This window comes from Apodemus sylvaticus, chromosome 1 (assembly GCF_947179515.1).
Source record: "Apodemus sylvaticus chromosome 1, mApoSyl1.1, whole genome shotgun sequence".
Classification (NCBI taxonomy): Eukaryota; Metazoa; Chordata; class Mammalia; order Rodentia; family Muridae; genus Apodemus; species Apodemus sylvaticus.
The window spans coordinates 187,745,651-187,764,273 of NC_067472.1; the positions used below are offsets into that span (position 1 = coordinate 187,745,651).

The following is an 18,623-nucleotide window of genomic DNA, read 5'->3' on the forward strand; positions in this document are numbered from 1 at the left end:
AAACTAAAACAAAAACAGGAGGAGGGGGAAAGAAATGGAGCTACAAACCAAGGTCTGTGTCGTCAGGATGCCCTTGTTTGAAAGATTCATGAAACACCCAGACATACTTCTGATTTCTTTTTTTTTATTATTATTATTCGATATAATTTATTTACATTTCAAATGATTTCCCCTTTTCTAGCCCCCCCACTCCCCGAAAGTCCCGCAAGCCCCCTTCTCTTCCCCTGTCCTCCCACCCACCCCTTCCCACTTCCCCGTTCTGGTTTTGCTGAATACTGTTTCACTGAGTCTTTCCAGAACCAGGGGCCACTCCTCCTTTCTTCTTGTACCTCATTTGATGTGTGGATTATGTTTTGGGTATTCCAGTTTTCTAGGTTAATATCCACTTATTAGTGAGTGCATACCATGATTCACCTTTTGAGTCTGGGTTACCTCACTTAGTATGATATTCTCTAGCTCCATCCATTTGCCTAAGAATTTCATGAATTCATTGTTTCTAATGGCTGAATAGTACTCCATTGTGTAGATAAAGCACATTTTTTGTATCCACTCTTCTGTTGAGGGATACCTGGGTTCTTTCCAGCATCTGGCAATTACAAATAGGGCTGCTATGAACATAGTAGAACATGTATCCTTATTACATGGTGGGGAGTCTTCTGGGTATATGCCCAGGAGTGGTATAGCAGGATCTTCTGGAAGTAAGGTGCCCAGTTTTCGGAGGAACCGCCAGACTGATTTCCAGAGTGGTTGTACCAATTTGCAACCCCACCAGCAGTGGAGGAGTGTTCCTCTTTCTCCACACCCTCTCCAACACCTGCTGTCTCCTGAATTTTTAATCTTAGCCATTCTGACTGGTGTAAGATAAAATCTTAGGGTTGTTTTGATTTGCATTTCCCTAATGACTAATGAAGTTGAGCATTTTTTAAGATGCTTCTCCGCCATCCGAAGTTCTTCAGGTGAGAATTCTTTGTTTAACTCTGTACCCCATTTTTTAATAGGGTTGTTTGGTTTTCTGGAGTCTAACTTCTTGAGTTCTTTATATATATTGGATATTAGCCCTCTATCTGATGTAGGATTGGTGAAGATCTTTTCCCAATTTGTTGGTTGCCGATTTGTCTTGATGGTGTCCTTTGCCTTACAGAAACTTTGTAATTTTATGAGGTCCCATTTGTCAATTCTTGCTCTTAGAGCATACGCTATTGGTGTTCTGTTCAGAAACTTTCTCCCTGTACCGATGTCCTCAAGGGTCTTCCCCAGTTTCTTTTCTATTAGCTTCAGAGTGTCTGGCTTTATGTGGAGGTCCTTGATCCATTTGGATTTGAGCTTAGTACAAGGAGACAAGGATGGATCAATTCGCATTCTTCTGCATGCTGACCTCCAGTTGAACCAGCACCATTTGTTGAAAAGGCTATCTTTTTTCCATTGGATGTTTTCAGCCTCTTTGTCGAGGATCAGGTGGCCATAGGTGTGTGGGTTCATTTCTGGATCTTCAATCCTGTTCCATTGATCCTCCTGCCTGTCACTGTACCAATACGATGCAGTTTTTAACACTATTGCTCTGTAGTATTGCTTGAGGTCAGGGATACTGATTCCCCCAGATTTCCTTTTGTTGCTGAGAATAGTTTTAGCTATCCTGGGTTTTTTGTTGTTCCAGATGAATTTGATAATTGCTCTTTCTAACTCTGTGAAGAATTGAGTTGGGATTTTGATGGGTATTGCATTGAATCTGTATAGTGCTTTAGGCAAAATGGCCATTTTAACTATATTGATTCTACCGATCCATGAGCATGGGAGGTTTTCCCATTTATTGAGGTCTTCTTCCATTTCCTTCTTCAGCGTCTTGAAGTTCTTGTCATACAGATCTTTCACATGTTTGGTAAGAGTCACCCCAAGATACTTTATACTGTTTGTGGCTATTGTGAAGGGGGTCATTTCCCTAATTTCTTTCTCAGCCTGCTTATCCTTTGAGTATAGGAAGGCCACTGATTTGCTTGAGTTGATTTTATAACCTGCCACTTTGCTGAAGTTGTTTATCAGCTGTAGGAGCTCTCTAGTGGAGTTCTTTGGGTCACTCAGGTAGACGATCATGTCGTCTGCAAATAATGATAGTTTGACTTCTTCCTTTCCAATTTGTATCCCTTTGACCTCCTTATGTTGTCGAATTGCCCGAGCTAGTACCTCAAGTACAATATTGAAAAGATAAGGAGAAAGGGGGCAGCCTTGTCTGGTCCCTGATTTCAGTGGGATTGCTTCAAGTTTCTCTCCATTTAGTTTGATGCTGGCTACCGGTTTGCTGTATATTGCTTTTACTATGTTTAGGTATGGGCCTTGATTTCCTGTTCTCTCCAAGACTTTAAGCATGAAGGGATGCTGAATTTTGTCAAATGCTTTTTCAGCATCCAATGAAATGACCATGTGGTTTTGTTCTTTGAGTTTGTTTATGTAGTGGATTGTATTGATGGATTTCCGTATATTGAACCAACCCTGCATTCCCGGGATAAAGCCTACTTGATCATGGTGGATGATCGTTTTGATGTGTTCTTGGATTCGGTTGGCAAGAATTTTACTGAGTATTTTTGCATCGATGTTCATAAGGGAAATTGGTCTGAAGTTCTCTTTCTTTGTTGGATCTTTCTGTGGCTTTGGTATCAGCGTAATTGTGGCTTTGTAGAAGGAATTGGGTAGTGTTCCTTCTGTTTCTATTTTGTGGAATAGTTTGAAGAGTATTGGTGTTAACTCTTCTTTGAAGGTCTGGTAGAATTCTGCACTGAAGCCATCTGGTCCTGTGCTTTTTTTGGTTGGAAGACTTTCTATGACTCCTTCTATTTCTTTAGGCATTATGGGACTGTTTAGATGGTCTAGTTGGTCCTGATTTAATTTTGGTATTTGGTATCTGTCAAAGAAATTGTCCATTTCCTCCAGATTCTCCAGTTGTGTTGAGTATAGGCTCTTGTAGTAGGATCTGATGATTTTTTGGATTTCCTCAGTTTCCGTTGTTATATCTCCCTTTTCATTTCTAAGTTTGTTAATTTGGATACTTTCTCTGTGCCCTTTGGTCATTCTGGCTAAGGGTTTATCTATCTTGTTGATTTTCTCAAAGAACCAGCTCCTGGTATTGTTGATTTTTTGTATGGTTCTCTTTGTTTCTACTTGATTGATTTCGGCCCTGAGTTTGATGATTTCCTGCCTTCTACTCCTCCTGGGCGAAATAGCTTCTTTTTGTTCTAGGGCTTTCAGGTGTGTCATTAAGCTGGTAATGTATGCTCTCTCCATTTTCTTTTTGGAGGCACTCAGGGCTATGAGTTTTCCTCTTAGCACTGCTTTCATTGTGTCCCATAGATTTGGGTATGTTGTGTTTTCATTTTCATTGTGTTCTAAAAAGTCTTTAATTTCTTTCTTTATTTCTTCCTTGACCAAGGTATCATTGAGTAGAGTATTGTTCAGTTTCCACGTGTATGTGGGCTTTCTGTTGTTTCTGTTGCTATTGAAGACCACTTTTACTCCATAGTGATCAGATAGGAGGCATGGGATTAGTTCGATCTTATATTTGTTGAGGTCTGTCTTGTGACCAATTATATGGTCGATTTTGGAGAAGGTACCATGAGGTGCTGAGAAAAAGGTATATTCTTTTGTTTTAGGATAGAATGTTCTATATATATCTGCTAAATCTAATTGGTCCAAAGCTTCAATTAGTTTCATTGTGTCCCTGTTTAGTTTCTGTTTTCCTGATCAGTCCATTGAGGAAAGTGCAGTGTTGAAGTCACCCACAATTATTGTGTTAGGTGCAATGTGTGCTTTTAATTTTAATAAAGTTTCTTTTACGAAAGAGGGTGCCCTTGCATTTGGGGCATAGATGTTCAGGATTGACAGTTCTTCTTTTTGTATTTTTCCTTTGACCAGCAAGAAGTGTCCCTCAGGGTCTCTTTTGATGACTTTGGGTTGAAAGTCAATTTTATCTGATATTAAAATGGCTACTCCAGCTTGTTTCCTGAGACCATTTGCTTGTAAAATTGTCTTCCAGCCTTTTACTCTAAGGTAGTGTTTGTCTTTGACCCTGAGGTGTGTTTCCTGTAAGCAGCAAAATGTAGGGTCCTGTTTACGTATCCATTCAGTTAGTCTGTGTCTTTTTATTGGGGCATTAAGTCCATTGATGTTAAGAGATATTAAGGAATAGTGATTGTTACTTCCTATCATTTTTGACGCTATTTTTTAAATTTGAATGCTTAACTTCTTTTGGGTTTGATGAAAGGTTACTATCTTGCTTTTTCCAGGGTGAAGTTTCCATCCTTGTATTGGTGTTGTCCTCCTATTATCCTTTTTAGGGCCGGGTTTGTGGATAGATATTGGGTAAACTTGGTTTTGTCATGAAATATCTTAGTTTCTCCATCTATGGTGATTGAGAGTTTTGCTGGATATAGTAGTTTTGGTTGGCATTTGTGTTCTCTTAGAGTCTGCATGAGATCTGCCCAGGACCTTCTAGCCTTCATAGTCTCAGGTGAAAAGTCTGCTGTGATTCTGATAGGTCTTCCTTTATATGTTACTTGGCCTTTTTCTCTTACTGCCTTTAGTATTCTTTCTTTGTTTAGAACATTTGGTGTTTTGATTATTATGTGACGGGAAGTATTTCTGTTCTGGTCCAGTCTGTTTGGAGTTCTGTAGGCTTCTTGTATATTCATGGGCATCTCTCTCTTTAGGTTAGGGAAGTTTTCTTCCATAATTTTATTGAAGATGTTTGCTGGCCCTTTAAGTTGTAAATCTTCACTCTCATCTATGCCTATAATCCTTAGGTTTGGTCTTCTCATTGTGTCCTGGATTTCCTGGATATTTTGGGTTACAAGCTTTTTGCATTTTGCATTTTCTTTAACTGTTGATTCCATGGTTTCTATGGAATCTTCAGCATCTGAGATTCTTTCTTCTATCTCTTGTATTCTGTTGTTGATATTTGCATCTCTGTCCCCTGATTTCTTCCCAAGGCTTTCTATCTCCAAAGTTGTCTCCCTTTGAGTTTTCTTAGTTGTTTCTACTTCTGATTTTAGATCCTGGATGGTTTTGCTTAGCTCCTTCACTTGCATGTTTGTGTTTTCCTGTAATTCTTTAAGAGATTTTTGTGTTTCGTCTTTCATGACCTCAGCCTGTTGACCAAAGTTCTCCTGTATTTCTTTAAGAGATTTTTGTGTTTCGTCTTTCATGACCTCAGCCTGTTGACCAAAGTTCTCCTGTATTTCTTTAAGTGTTTTTTGCATTTCCTCCTTGTTGGCTTTTGTATTCTCCTGGATTTCTTTCAATGATTTTTGTGTTTCCCTTGCAAGGGCTTCTAACTTTTGATCCATTTTCTCCTGAATTTCTTTATGTATGTCCTTCATGTGTTCCTGTACCAGCATCATGACCAGTGATTTTAAATCCAAATCTTGTTTTACTGGTGTGATGGGGTATCCAGGACATGTTGGTAGAGGAGAATTGGTTTCAGATGTTGCCATATTGCCTTGATTTCTGTTAGTGACGTTCCTGCGTTTGCCTTTTGCCATCTAGTTCTCACTGGTGTTAGTTTATCTTGTCAGTGCTGGACTCACCAGTGCAAGCTGCCCCTTCCCAGTTGGCCTCTGGTGCACAGCTTACCTCCTGCACTACTTGTAGACAGTGTGCTGCTGCCCAGGCTGTTCCGATCCCAAAGCAGGCACCGGAAGGCTCCCTCTGGGGCCCTCTGGATTCACTGGAGCACACCGACTTCTCCCAGCTGGCCGCCCGGAAGCCCAGCTAGCCACTTGCAGGACTTGGAGATGTAATGCTGCCGCCCAGACTGATCTGGATCCGGAAGCGGAGAGAGTAGAGCTAAGGGCTTCTGCCTGAGGCCTTGCCCCAGATTGTGTCTGTGGACCAGATGGAGCCTGTGTGCACCCCCAGGGAGTGCCGACGGTGTATGCTACTGTGACCTCCCCTGTGTTCCGCTCACTCCGCTGGGCAGCCGATCCGCCAACCGGGCTGTCGCACACAAGGATAGCCTGGCCGCCCAGTCCCTGAGTCCAGGCAAAAGCCTGGGAGGCCAAGGTCCGAGCAAAGTTCCCCTAGGGCTATGACTGTTAATTGGGTCCGCCAGGTGACTAGGATGGCAGGCGTGCGCGCCCGCGCTCCCTGAAAGCGCCGGGAGAGTCTGCTTTGCTAACAATCACCTGGGCGGGTTGACTCACAGATGGCCCACCAAGCCGCCCAGTTCTTGGGGTCAGTCCTGTGCCTTTTGGGGCCTGGACCCCCGCTTTGTTAGCCTTAGGCTATGCCTGTTACAGGTCTGCCCGCCTGAGCTCTCTATCATCCTGCAGGCAAAATGGCGGCGGCGCGCTCGCAGGCCTGGGCAAAAAACCTCCTGGCTGGGTTGGCACCCCGATGGCCCCCCGACCCGCCCAGGGCCTGGGTGTAGGCCAATGCCCGTCGGGCTCAGACCACCGCGGTGTTGGCCTCGGATTATGTTTGTGTACCTCAGTCTGTCCGATCCCTGGAGTACGGAACCAAGATGGATGCACCTCTCCTGACTGGTGGGAGGCCGAGTTCTGAAGTGGCCTCCGTGCAGGAAAGGCGCCGCACAACTGCAGCTGCTTGCTGCCCGGCTGGTCAGCTAAGGTCAGTGGTCATGGGCGCAGGGCCTAACTGGTCCCTGTGACGCCTTGGTTCCACTGCTGATGGCCCTTCAGCTGGAGCAGCCACTGCTGCCGCTGCCGCCGCCGCCGCCACCGCCCAATCTGCTTCTGATTTCTACTGAACTGAAATTCCCATGAGCCTCTGTGCTCACTCTTTCCCATCAGCACAATCACAAGGAGAAACCACAGTTCCTGCTGTGAACAAGTCTGCAGTTCTTCCAGCTTTCTTAGTTTTCATTTTCATAGGCTCTGCATTTGTCTTTGAATAAGGCCATTGTAGGGTGAGGAGTGCATGACAATAATTAAGCCAAGGTGGTCTTGAACTCTATATTTGGTAGAAGATGACCTTGAAAATCTCAGCATCCTGCCTCCACCTCTGGCCTGCTGGGATTACAACCACACCCCACCATGACCACTATATATGGGACAGGAAGCACTCTCACAAGTGTAAGACAGGACCTCACAATGTGTACAGGACTGGCCTTGAATTCATGATCATCTTGTCTCAGCCCTCTGAGTTCTAAGATGAGAAGACAAGTGTGCTGCAGTCATACCCAACTGGCAGATAAAATTGATTCAAAGACTGATTTTTCTGAAGAGAAGTGACGACCATGGTCAGGACATGTTTTGAGTTATCTTGGACACAATAGGCCTCATATTTCTTTCCCTATCCTTGTATATTCTCCCCCAATCCCCCCTCCACCTGTATCCATATCTCATCCTCTCCATGCTCTGTGTGTGTGTGTGTGTGTGTGTGTGTGTGTTTGTATGGTTGTTTGTGCATTTCTCTCTCGGTCTTTGGCTGTGCATTCATGTCTTCTTTATGCCCATTCTCTGAGACTCACCCTCGTATTTCCTCAGTTCCTCCATCAAACATCCAGCTTCCTCCTTTATCCGTTCCTCCACACTCTGCTTTCCCATCCCAAAGTCTCTCATAGTGGCCAGAGAGAATCGCCGAAGGGTCTTCCAACGTTCCCCACTGGCAAAGGTCATACCTTGGGAAGCATGGGGTAGGTGGGTCACACTGGAAATTCAGAGAATCCCGAGTCCTTCTCCAAAGTTTGGGTCCCATCTCTCAGATGTGCCTTCCTGGGACACTCCCTCCTCCCCACCCTGGACCATATCTCACCATAGTCCTGTACAATTGGTTGAATCACAGCAATTGTTCCCCGGCCAGAGAAAGCCTCAGCATGGTCGACCAGAGCTTCTTTTATGGTCTCTGTCCCATACAGCATGACCACTGGCCTTGGTCCCAAGTGTACTGTGAACACATCCCCATGTTTGTCATGAAGCTGCAAGCATAAAGGCACCAGGATAGTGGCTACTCAACATAGATATTGTTGTTAAATTGTTAAAACACTTAGACACATATTGGTAAATAGCCACCTACTCCCCTGGCTTCCCTTCCCCTTCTGAGTTGAAGGGTTATTTCACCACTGGATCTGCATTGATAGATAGACTATGTTAATCAGTGTATCAGTACTGTAGTATAGTAGAGCAAGGGCAACACATGCTTATAATCCTGGCACTAGGGAGGTAGAGGCCAGAGAATCAGTAACGGTCCTTGGTTATACATCCAGTTGGAGGCCAGCCTGTGCCACATATGACTCTATCATTAACAGATAGGTAGATAGATAGATAGATAGATAGATAGATAGATAGATAGATAGATAGAGAGAGAGAGACAGACAGACAGACAGATAGATAGACAGATTAGAGATAGAAATATGATACACATAGAGACCCATGACCATGCCCTTTAGCTGGCCATCAGTTCATGGCATCTCATTAAGAACCATCCTTCCTGTGACCCAGCTTCAACCTGATCAATGCCTCCTGACAAACATCAGAGAAAATGAACCTGAACCATCCACTGGGATACTTGGTAGAAGAAATAAATGACTCCTGCTAGTGGTCTTGACTGTCAATCAAGTCTACAGTACAGAAAGGTAGAAAACTGCCATTCATCTCTGGCATCTCCAGGGAACTGGTCCCAAGAATATCCAAACCTTCTATCTAGTACTGAAAAACCTTTAATAGAATGGTGCACGTTTGCAAGTATTCCACCCTCTTTCTTTTGTAACCTTTAGCTCAGTCTAGATTTCCATGCACTTAATAGAAATTAGATGCTATGGAAATAGTCAGCACTGATATTGCTTAGGGAATAATTCTATGAAAAAACAAACTTTGCATATATTTAGTTTAGATGCATTTATGGTTTCAGAAGGGTCATATCATCAAATCTTATGTGACAATGAGCTAACAATCCACAGCTCAGATCAGTGATATGAATGAAACATGCTGAATGAATGACAACACAGAAGCAGGTTTCGCTTACATCTGCTGCATTTCAATGATATTCCAACACAGCTGCATCACTGCACTTGTCAGAAATGGTAGAAAAGGAGTGACTACAAGGGTGTAAGACAGAATGGGTCTTCCTGTTAACTGATCTGCACCATGAGAAGCTGGTGCTCATTCTGAAGACACACTGAGCTGTGCTTTTTTGGGTGATGAGCCACTTCAACAATGACTTCCCTCACAACTTATAGTTGGAATTGGGGAGGTGTCTCAGTGACTAGGGGCACTGCTGGTAGTGCAGGGCATCTGAACTTAGACTGTTCCCATGTCACATAGCTAATGACTGCCTGTAATTGTCAGCTTCAGGGGATTCTTTTTGGCTTCTTCAGAAAACTGATATGCATTTGTGCATATCACTTATACACTCACAAATACACACACACACAGAGATACACACACACAATGATAATGATAGATGATGAGAGATAGATAGATAGCCAATTAATAAATACATCCATATTCAGGAAAAATAGAGAAAATTATTTGACAGAATAATTGTACATAGAAAAAAGATGGATGATAAATACACAGATTACTGACACAAAGAAAGGTAAAAGGTAGGTAGGTAGATAGATAGATAGATAGATAGATAGATAGATAGATAGATAGATAGATAGATAATGACAAAAATGGATGAATAAATACATAGATGATAGATGAACAGAAATAGAGACAGATAATTGATAGAGATAAATATATGCTTGCTAGATAGATGATAGATATATGACTGGAACATAGATAAATGATAAAGGATATATATCATTTTAAGTGTAATAGTTGGGGCTCAGCACTTAAGAGCACACACTGCACAGTCATGATGTCAAGAAGTTAGATCCTAGCACCAGTCTAACAAACCATGAGGTTCATATGTGCCTATGACCTGAGATTAAAATGTTGGAAGGTGAAGGTAGAAGATTGCTAGGACTTGCTGTTTCAGACCCAGGTTCAGGACTACGTAGATTGATAGAGGAGGACACATGGCTCCCTTCTTTGGCCACTGCCTCATGAAGAGGTGTGTGTACACAATTAGAAATAGATTCATACACATATGCATACATAGGTACCTACATACATACTCATGAATAAGCATGCTTTAAACGTTATAGTTAAGGTTACTTTAAAATGGTATGCATCTCCCTCGGCAAGCCACTTGCTGGCTTCTCTGCTTCTGTTCTAACATCTGTAAGAAAAGTTTGACCACAACCCATGCTAGAACATTCACTGAAACACATGTTACTTAATACCCCCAATCTTCCTCAATCCCTGCATACAATGAACAAATGAACCTGAGGAGGAGGGAGGTGAACTCACTTTGATAGTAAGCCCACTCTTGTGACAGATACAATAATGCATTTGTGAAGCAGCTCTCAGAAGAAGAAAGGAGAAGACAAGAATGATTGTTGGGAAAATGTCTTTTACATTGTGTGAAGGTGTAACTTTGTATTTTCTTTTTTTTTTTTTTGAATCTTTTTTTATTCGATATATTTTTTATTTACATTTCAAATGATTTCCCCTTTCCTAGCCCCCCCACTCCCAAAAAGTCCCGTAAGCCCCCTTCTCTCCCCCTGTCCTCCCACCCACCCCTTCCCACTTCCCCGTTCTGGTTTTGCTGAATACTGCTTCATTGAGTCTTTCCAGAACAAGGGGCCACTCTTCCTTTCTTCTTGTACCTCATTTGATGTGTGGATTATGTTTTGGGTAATCCAGGTTTCTAGGTTAATATCCACTTATTAGTGAGTGCATACCATGATTCATCTTTTGAGTCTGGGTTACCTCACTTAGTATGATGTTCTCTAGCTCCATCCATTTACCTAAGAATTTCATGAATTCATTGTTTCTAATGGCTGAATAGTACTCCATTGTGTAGATATACCACATTTTTTGCATCCACTCTTCTGTTGAGGGATACCTGGGTTCTTTCCAGCACCTGGCAATTATAAATAGGGCTGCTATGAACATAGTAGAGCATGTATCCTTATTACATGGTGGGGAATCCTCTGGGTATATGCCCAGGAGTGGTATAGCAGGATCTTCTGGAAGTGAGGTGCCCAGTTTTCGGAGGAACCGCCAGACTGATTTCCAGAGTGGTTGTACCAATTTGCAACCCCACCAGCAGTGGAGGAGTGTTCCTCTTTCTCCACACCCTCTCCAACACCTGCTATATCCTGAATTTTTAATCTTAGCCATTCTGACTGGTGTAAGGTGAAATCTCAGGGTTGTTTTGATTTGCATTTCCTTAATGACTAATGATGTTGAGCATTTTTTAAGATGCTTCTCCGCCATCCGAAGTTCTTCAGGTGAGAATTCTTTGTTTAACTCTGTACCCCATTTTTTAATAGGGTTGTTTGGTTTTCTGGAATCTAACTTCTTGAGTTCTTTATATATATTGGATATTAGCCCTCTATCTGATGTAGGATTGGTGAAGATCTTTTCCCAATTTGTTGGTTGCCGATTTGTCCTCTTGATGGTGTCCTTTGCCTTACAGAAACTTTGTAATTTTATGAGGTCCCATTTGTCAATTCTTGCTCTTAGAGCATACGCTATTGGTGTTCTGTTCAGAAACTTTCTCCCTGTACCGATGTCCTCAAGGGTCTTCCCCAGTTTCTTTTCTATTAGCTTCAGAGTGTCTGGCTTTATGTGGAGGTCCTTGATCCATTTGGATTTGAGCTTAGTACAAGGAGACAAGGATGGATCAATTCGCATTCTTCTGCATGCTGACCTCCAGTTGAACCAGCACCATTTGTTGAAAAGGCTATCTTTTTTCCATTGGATGTTTTCAGCCTCTTTGTCGAGGATCAAGTGGCCATAGGTGTGTGGGTTCATTTCTGGATCTTCAATCCTGTTCCATTGATCCTCCTGCCTGTCACTGTACCAATACCATGCAGTTTTTAACACTATTGCTCTGTAGTATTGCTTGAGGTCAGGGATACTGATTCCCCCGTAACTTTGTATTTTCAATTGTTAATTCTGTACCGGCAGAGAGCTAAATGCTGGTAGAATTCTGGTACCATCATTTCTATGGTCCATCAATGGGCTTTCTTTTTTAAAAAAATAATCTTTCCTCATTAATCTAAAGGCAATGTAGAATTGAATCAAAGATTGTCTTGCTACTGAATACTCATAATAAGGAGCTGACAGATCTTTATTCCTGCTAAAGCAGGAAGTATTGGGAAGAACTTTCAGTCAGAAAGAATGAAACAGGGAAAGAAGGCAGAACAGGAAATTCAGAAGTTGGATGCACAAAGGAAGTGACATGGGGTGTACTGAAGAGAAAGGTATAGAGCAGCTAGCCAGTGACAGGCTATGAGCAATTAAGTTAGATGAGATGGCTGAGAGACTGTTCTAGCAAAAGGCCTAAGGTTTAAACTACCTTAGAAGCTTCTGTGTCATTATTTATACAGCACACAGGTCCTAGGAAATGATGCCAAGATGATGATGGTAAGACAAAGAAGAACAGAGCAAAACAAAAGGAGTTGTGGAAGGATGTTTTGAAGGTGCCTCCTCCAGTGAGTGAGGATGTGTTTCATTGACAGATTGCTTGTCTGGCATGCCTGAAACCCCAAGTTTCATTCTTGTACCCAATAACAGGATGTGATGCATGACGATACTCAGCTTTAAAATGTGTTTTTTAAATATTTTTTATTTATTTACTTATTTATTTATTATATGTGAGTCCACTGTAGCTGTCTTCAGACACCCCAGAAGAAGGCGTCAGATCTCATTATGGGTGGTTGTGAGCCACCATGTGGTTGCTGGGATTTGAACTCAGGACCTTCGGAAGAGCAGTCGGTACTCTTAACCACTGAGCCATCTCTCCAGCCCTAAAATGTGTTTTAAAAACAATACTGAAATAATACCCCAACATAATAGCATGTAATGTGTAATTTATTTATTAAAAAATTAAAATGGTAATCTGAAACTACAGAATCTTCATGCTTTTTAGTTTTAGCATTGGCAATTGAAGCTACATTTTGACTCTGTTTCTCTACTACTGGCTAAAATAATGTCATAATAAAGACCTCAGTCGTTATAACAGGCACATTATGATTAAAGCCCACAGAACCATCCTAGAACATCACAGCTGCCTAGTTGAGTGGAACCAGCTTCTTGAGCCACCATGGAAGCCTCCAGAAAACATTCCAGAGTACTGTCAGCACCTTCAAGTTCATCAGCACCTGGGTACAAAATTGGAGCAAACCTCATGGAGTTTTCATGGCCTTTAGCAGCTGTGTTTGAGTCAGACTGCGGGTTCATGTGCAACATGCTTGAGACAGCCAAGCTTGTTTCTACTGGGGTTCACCATTGGACATGACCACCAGTTGGCATCCAGAGCCACCTATCTGAACCAGCTACCCTTTTCTTCTTGCCTGTTCTATGTGCTATGACTTGAAAATAGTTTAATTATCCTCTGTAGGTTCACATGCAGGAGGCTCAGTCTCCAAAGTGGTTGTGTTGAGAGGTGGTTGAGCCTTCAAGGGCTGGAGCCTACTGAAAGGCATCAGGTCTTCAGAACAGATCCACAGAATCCCTTAATACTGGACAAGCAGAAAGGACTGGATCCTTGGAGAACAGATTATTCTGAAACAAGGCCATTCCACATGGGTAGCCAATTCTGCATGTGGCAGATTTTTCTTTCCTCTACTCTGATGTGACACATGAGAGGACTCCTCTCCAGAGTCTGGAAACAATGAACTGCTTGATCATAGACTGCCAAACTTCACAACTAGGAGTTGGGAATGAACCTTTAATTAATAAAGAACTTATTATCTGGACTTTTATGATAGCAACAGAAAACAGAGAGTCACCAGAATACCTGATCTTGCCTGCTTAGTTCAACCACTTTACTTTTTTCCATTCTTGACTTCAGTCAAGTCACCTTGTCCCCATTACCTGAAAATTCAACACCTGCCTCGTTCCTTATTACATCATAGCATCATGTACCTAGCTCTACTCTTAGCACCAATTGCAGTTCAGGAATGGCTTCTTTTCAATACTCATCTTCATTCGAGGAAGTCTTTGTGGCTCTGGCAAGTCCTGCCTCTTATGTAAGTCTGAATCAATTCACAAGTGACCTTTAAATTCCGAATGCTTTGCTTTTATCCAATATCACCAAGTAAACAAGTAACTGTACTCATTTTTTTATTTTTTATTTTAATTTTTGTATTTTCTATATTCTTTGTTTACATTCCAAATGATTTTCCCTTTCCCAGTTCCCCCCTCCCCATACGTTCCCTAAGCCCTCTTCCCTCTGCCCATTCTCCTATCAACCCCCTCCTACTTCTCTGTCCTGGTACTCCCCTACAATGCTGAAACAAGCCTTTTCAGGATTAGGGACCACACCTTCCTTCTTCTTGGGAGTCATTTGATATGTGAATTGTGTCTTGGATATTCAGAGTTTCTGGGCTAATATCCACTTATCAGTGACTGTATTCCATGTGTATTCTTTTGAGATTGGGTTACCTCATTTAGGGTGATATTTTCCAGATCCAACCATTTACCTTAGAATTTTATGAATTCATTGTTTTTCATTGCTGAGTGTATTTTATTGTGCAAATATACCACATTTTCTATATCCATTCCTTCATTGAGGGACATCTGGGTTCTTTCCAGCTTCTGGCTATTATAATTAGGGCTTCTATGAACATAGTGGAGTATGTGTCCTTATTGCATGCCAGGGAATCCTCTGGGTATATGCCCAGGAGTGGCATTGCAGTGTCCTCCCGAAGTTTTCTGAGGAACAGCCAGACTTATTTCCAGAGTTGTTGTACCAACTTGCATTCCCACCAGCCATGGAGAAGCGTTCCTCTTTCTCGACATCCTTACCAACACCTACTGTCTCCTGAGTTTTTAATCTTAGCCATTCTAACTGGTGTAAGGTGAAATCTCAGGGTTGTTTTGATTTGCATTCCCCTAATGATTATTGATGTTGAACATTTTTAAGGTGCTTCTCAGCCATTCGAAGTTCTTAAAGTGAAAATTTGTTGTTTAGCTCTGTACCCCATTTTTAATAGGGTTATTTGGTTCTCTGGAGTCTAACTTCTTGAGTTCTTTGTATATATTGGATATTAGCCTTCTGTTGGATGTAGGGTTGGTGACGATCCTTTCCCAACTTGTTGGTTGCCATTTTATCCACTTGACAGTGTCCTTTGCCTTACAGAAACTTATTATTCTATATCTGCACCCAGACTCTCAGGTCCTGTAGGACAAGGAATGTAGCTTAGCTCTCTGACAGTGCCACACACTTAAATGATGGATTTGAATAATTGTTTAAAGCCTGTAGACTGTAGTAGTTTCCTTCTCACTACACGTTGTCCAGCCTGTTAACCTTCTTTGCTTATGGCATTATGAATGTCCTTACAGGGAAAAGATGCAACATATCATGCTATCATGACAGGATATCCTCAGCTCTCACTGTGAGTCTCAGGGCAGTTAGAATGCTTGGGGAGTGTTCCATTTTGTTCAGTGTTGCAGGCACTCATAAGTTGCTCATGTTCCAATAAATAGTCCCCATGTCCATACTCATTCAAGCAACCATAATTGCTTCCAAGTAGGAAGACACTTCAGAAGGAAAGGTAGACATGAGAATGAGAAAGGAAGGAATTAGATTTTCAGAAAATATTAAAAAAAAACAACTTAAATAGTATGTTAACTTGATATTTCCAACGTGTGCGAGGCACATATTTTAAACAGTTGTGGCCAGACATGCCCCACATCAGTCATTCCAGCACATGAGATTTTTAGTCAAATGGATCATTAGCCTGGCAAATAGTATGGTGACCTTGTCTCAAAAACTACTTTAAAGAAATTAATATACCATTGACCCAAGTAAGTGATTAATTAAAAACCAAAGGGTAGCAGGACATTGGTATTTTTGCTACTTTATCATCTCTCTTAATAGGATGTGGGAGCATGGATGGTTATTGATTATTAAGAAGCAAGTGGTAATTAAACATGGGATCCCAGTTGTGAGGAGTAGTAAAGATAGTGCCAGAAGCAGTTGCTTGGATGGTGCATGGTATTTATAAATGATTAGCCCTCCACACCTACCTACATACCTACCTAGCCACCTCACCTCCTCCCTTGCCTCTCCTCTCCTTTGTCTGGGAACACCTCAGGCTAATATCTTTTGCTGGCTAAGCAAACCTTGGTTGTTGCTACCTCTGATATTGTTCTTCCTGTTCTGGAACAGACAAGCCCCACAAATTGAAATTCTGCATACTTACACCTCAACACCTCAACACCTCAACATCTCTACACCTCTCACACTCTAAGGACAGTGCACCACACCAACACAGGAAGATTCATTTGTCAGTCTGAACATGAGTCAACACCCATCACCAGTCAGGGTCTCACCCTCTCCTCACCAACCTTCCCACCTGAACCTGAAGGAGTCTTTCTCTTCTCTCTGAGTGACCTCCAAAAGCAAAAGTAGGGGGAAGTCCACACTAACACCTTAGACAGTTCTCACCTGAATAAAAGACTTGAGGAGGTCCCTCTGTCCATCTGCAAGAGGTTTCCCAAGAGGGGCAGGGGACGGGGTCCTCGTGGAAGACGGCCATAGGCCTTTGGCTGGCCCCTGATCAAGAGTAGCACCAAGCCTGTGAGGAGAGCAAGGAGGAGCAGGACACTGGGCTCCATGGTCCTGTACTAAACACTGTCCACTTCACTGCACACTCCAGAAGATCCTTTTATGCTAAACCAGTCTGTCCCTTCACTTATGCAACTTCAGCTGTTTCAATGCTCTGTCTCTCATTGTCCAGGTGTATGAGCACCATACTTCCTGTCTGGGCTGCTGGTGACCTGCTTACTCCCTACTTTATTACCCTCACACTGTCATTGGCAAGAACACCTTCAAATAGATACACAGGACAAAAGGCAAGAGGTGTGAAGCCTCTTTGTTTCTAGGGGTGGGTGTGTGCTTGTCATCTCAGCTTTGTCTGTTTACTTCCTCAGGCATGCAACTGTGCATATACTGTATATGTCGATGATATTTCTAATGTGAATGTGCATGTGTGTACTTCTGTGTTCCTCTAGATACATTTGAATGTGTGTGTTTCTTTGTTAGGTGGTTTTGCAAGACAATGTTTCTCTGTGTAGTCACAGCTGTTCTGTACCTTGCTCTATAGACTAGTCTGGCCTCAAACTCAAAGAACCTCCTGCCTTTGTAAATGTGATTAAATGTGCATGTGCGTGTATATTCTTCCATTGTCAAGGTACTCTGTATATGTGGGACTGGAGTGATAGGGTAAAGTTGCATGTTACTGTGTGAGTCTCAGTATGTTTGTACAAACCCCAACCCCAGTGTAGATGTGATAGCTCCAGGGTCCACGTTTCACTCTCTAGCCTGTGACAGCCACAGATGAGAGCTGTAGTGGTTTGAATATGTATGTCCTCCATATAGAGTCATGTGTTTGAATGCTTGGCCCACAAGGACTGTCATTATTAGATGTGGCCTTATTACATAAGGTGTGACATTATTAGAAGAAGCATGTCACTATAAAGGTGGAGTTTGAGGTATATATGCTCAAACTCCTCCTAGTATAGAAGCCAGGTCCTTCTCTTGCCTTTAAATCAATATACAGAACTCTAGCTCCTTCTTTAACACCAAGTCTTCCTGAACTCTGTCATGTTTCTCACCATGATAATAATGGACCAAAGCTCTGAAACATTGAGCCAGCCACAGTGAAATGTTTTCTTTATAAGAGTTACCTTGGTCATAGTGATTCTTCCCAGCAAGGGAAACCTTAACCAAGACAGGAGAAAGTGAAGAAGTGATAGAAGGGAGATAAGAGATACAGGCATGGTGAGGGTCTGCAGTCAGGTGGAGAGAGATGCTTCAGCCTGGCTGAAGAGCAGTTGGAGCTTCTAAGGCTCTAATCACTGTGACTGGTGATCATTAACTTCTGGCTCTCTTGGGGGACATGAAGCTCCCTGACCTTCCTCTTGCTATCTCTCTTTTCAGCCTGTGTTTCTGCTCCCTTCTATAGACTCCAAGCTTCAGGATGGAGAGCCTGTCTTAGTTTGTTTTCTGAAGCCTACAGTAAAATACCAGAGACTGAGTGATTATGATTAGGAGACATTTTAGAAGTAGTTATTTCCAAGAACACATCAAAAGTACATGGTGAGGCCTTTGCTGCTGCACTATGTCATGTCACATGGGCAAGCAAGTATGCCTAAGACTGAGAGAGTTAAAAAGGAGCCTGAATATGTCCTTACAAGACACCCTCCTATGATAATGACATCAATGCCATGATTCAAATTTGAAATATTTCCTATGACTACATCTTTCAACTATTGATCTCTAACCAATAGTATTCATAGAATGTTCTGTGGCCTTTAACATGTAATACTTGGCAGAAAGAAGTATGTTTATTGAGGGAACTTCTCTCTCCTATCTCCTCTCTCTTGTTCCTATATACCTTACACTCCCACAGTAAACATAATGCCCACCTGCCGTGATTTCTTGCCATGAGACTGACCATAAATAAGTCCTTCTTCACACTAGATTCTGAGCAGATTATTTAAGCATAGTGAGGAACAAAGTAACTAAAGCATAAAATCAGTACCAGGAGTAGGGTTGTTATGTAATTGCCTTAAAATCCAGAGTGGTTTTGACTCCTGCATTGACATGGG

General features: G+C 42.2%; 1 pseudogene; it reads right to left on the minus strand.

Moving 5' to 3' along the window:
• LOC127664647 (cytochrome P450 2B1-like) overlaps positions 1 to 16,628 on the minus strand; it is a 31,491-nt pseudogene extending 14,863 nt beyond the window's left edge.
• Between the last annotated feature and the right edge of the window lie 1,995 nt (positions 16,629 to 18,623).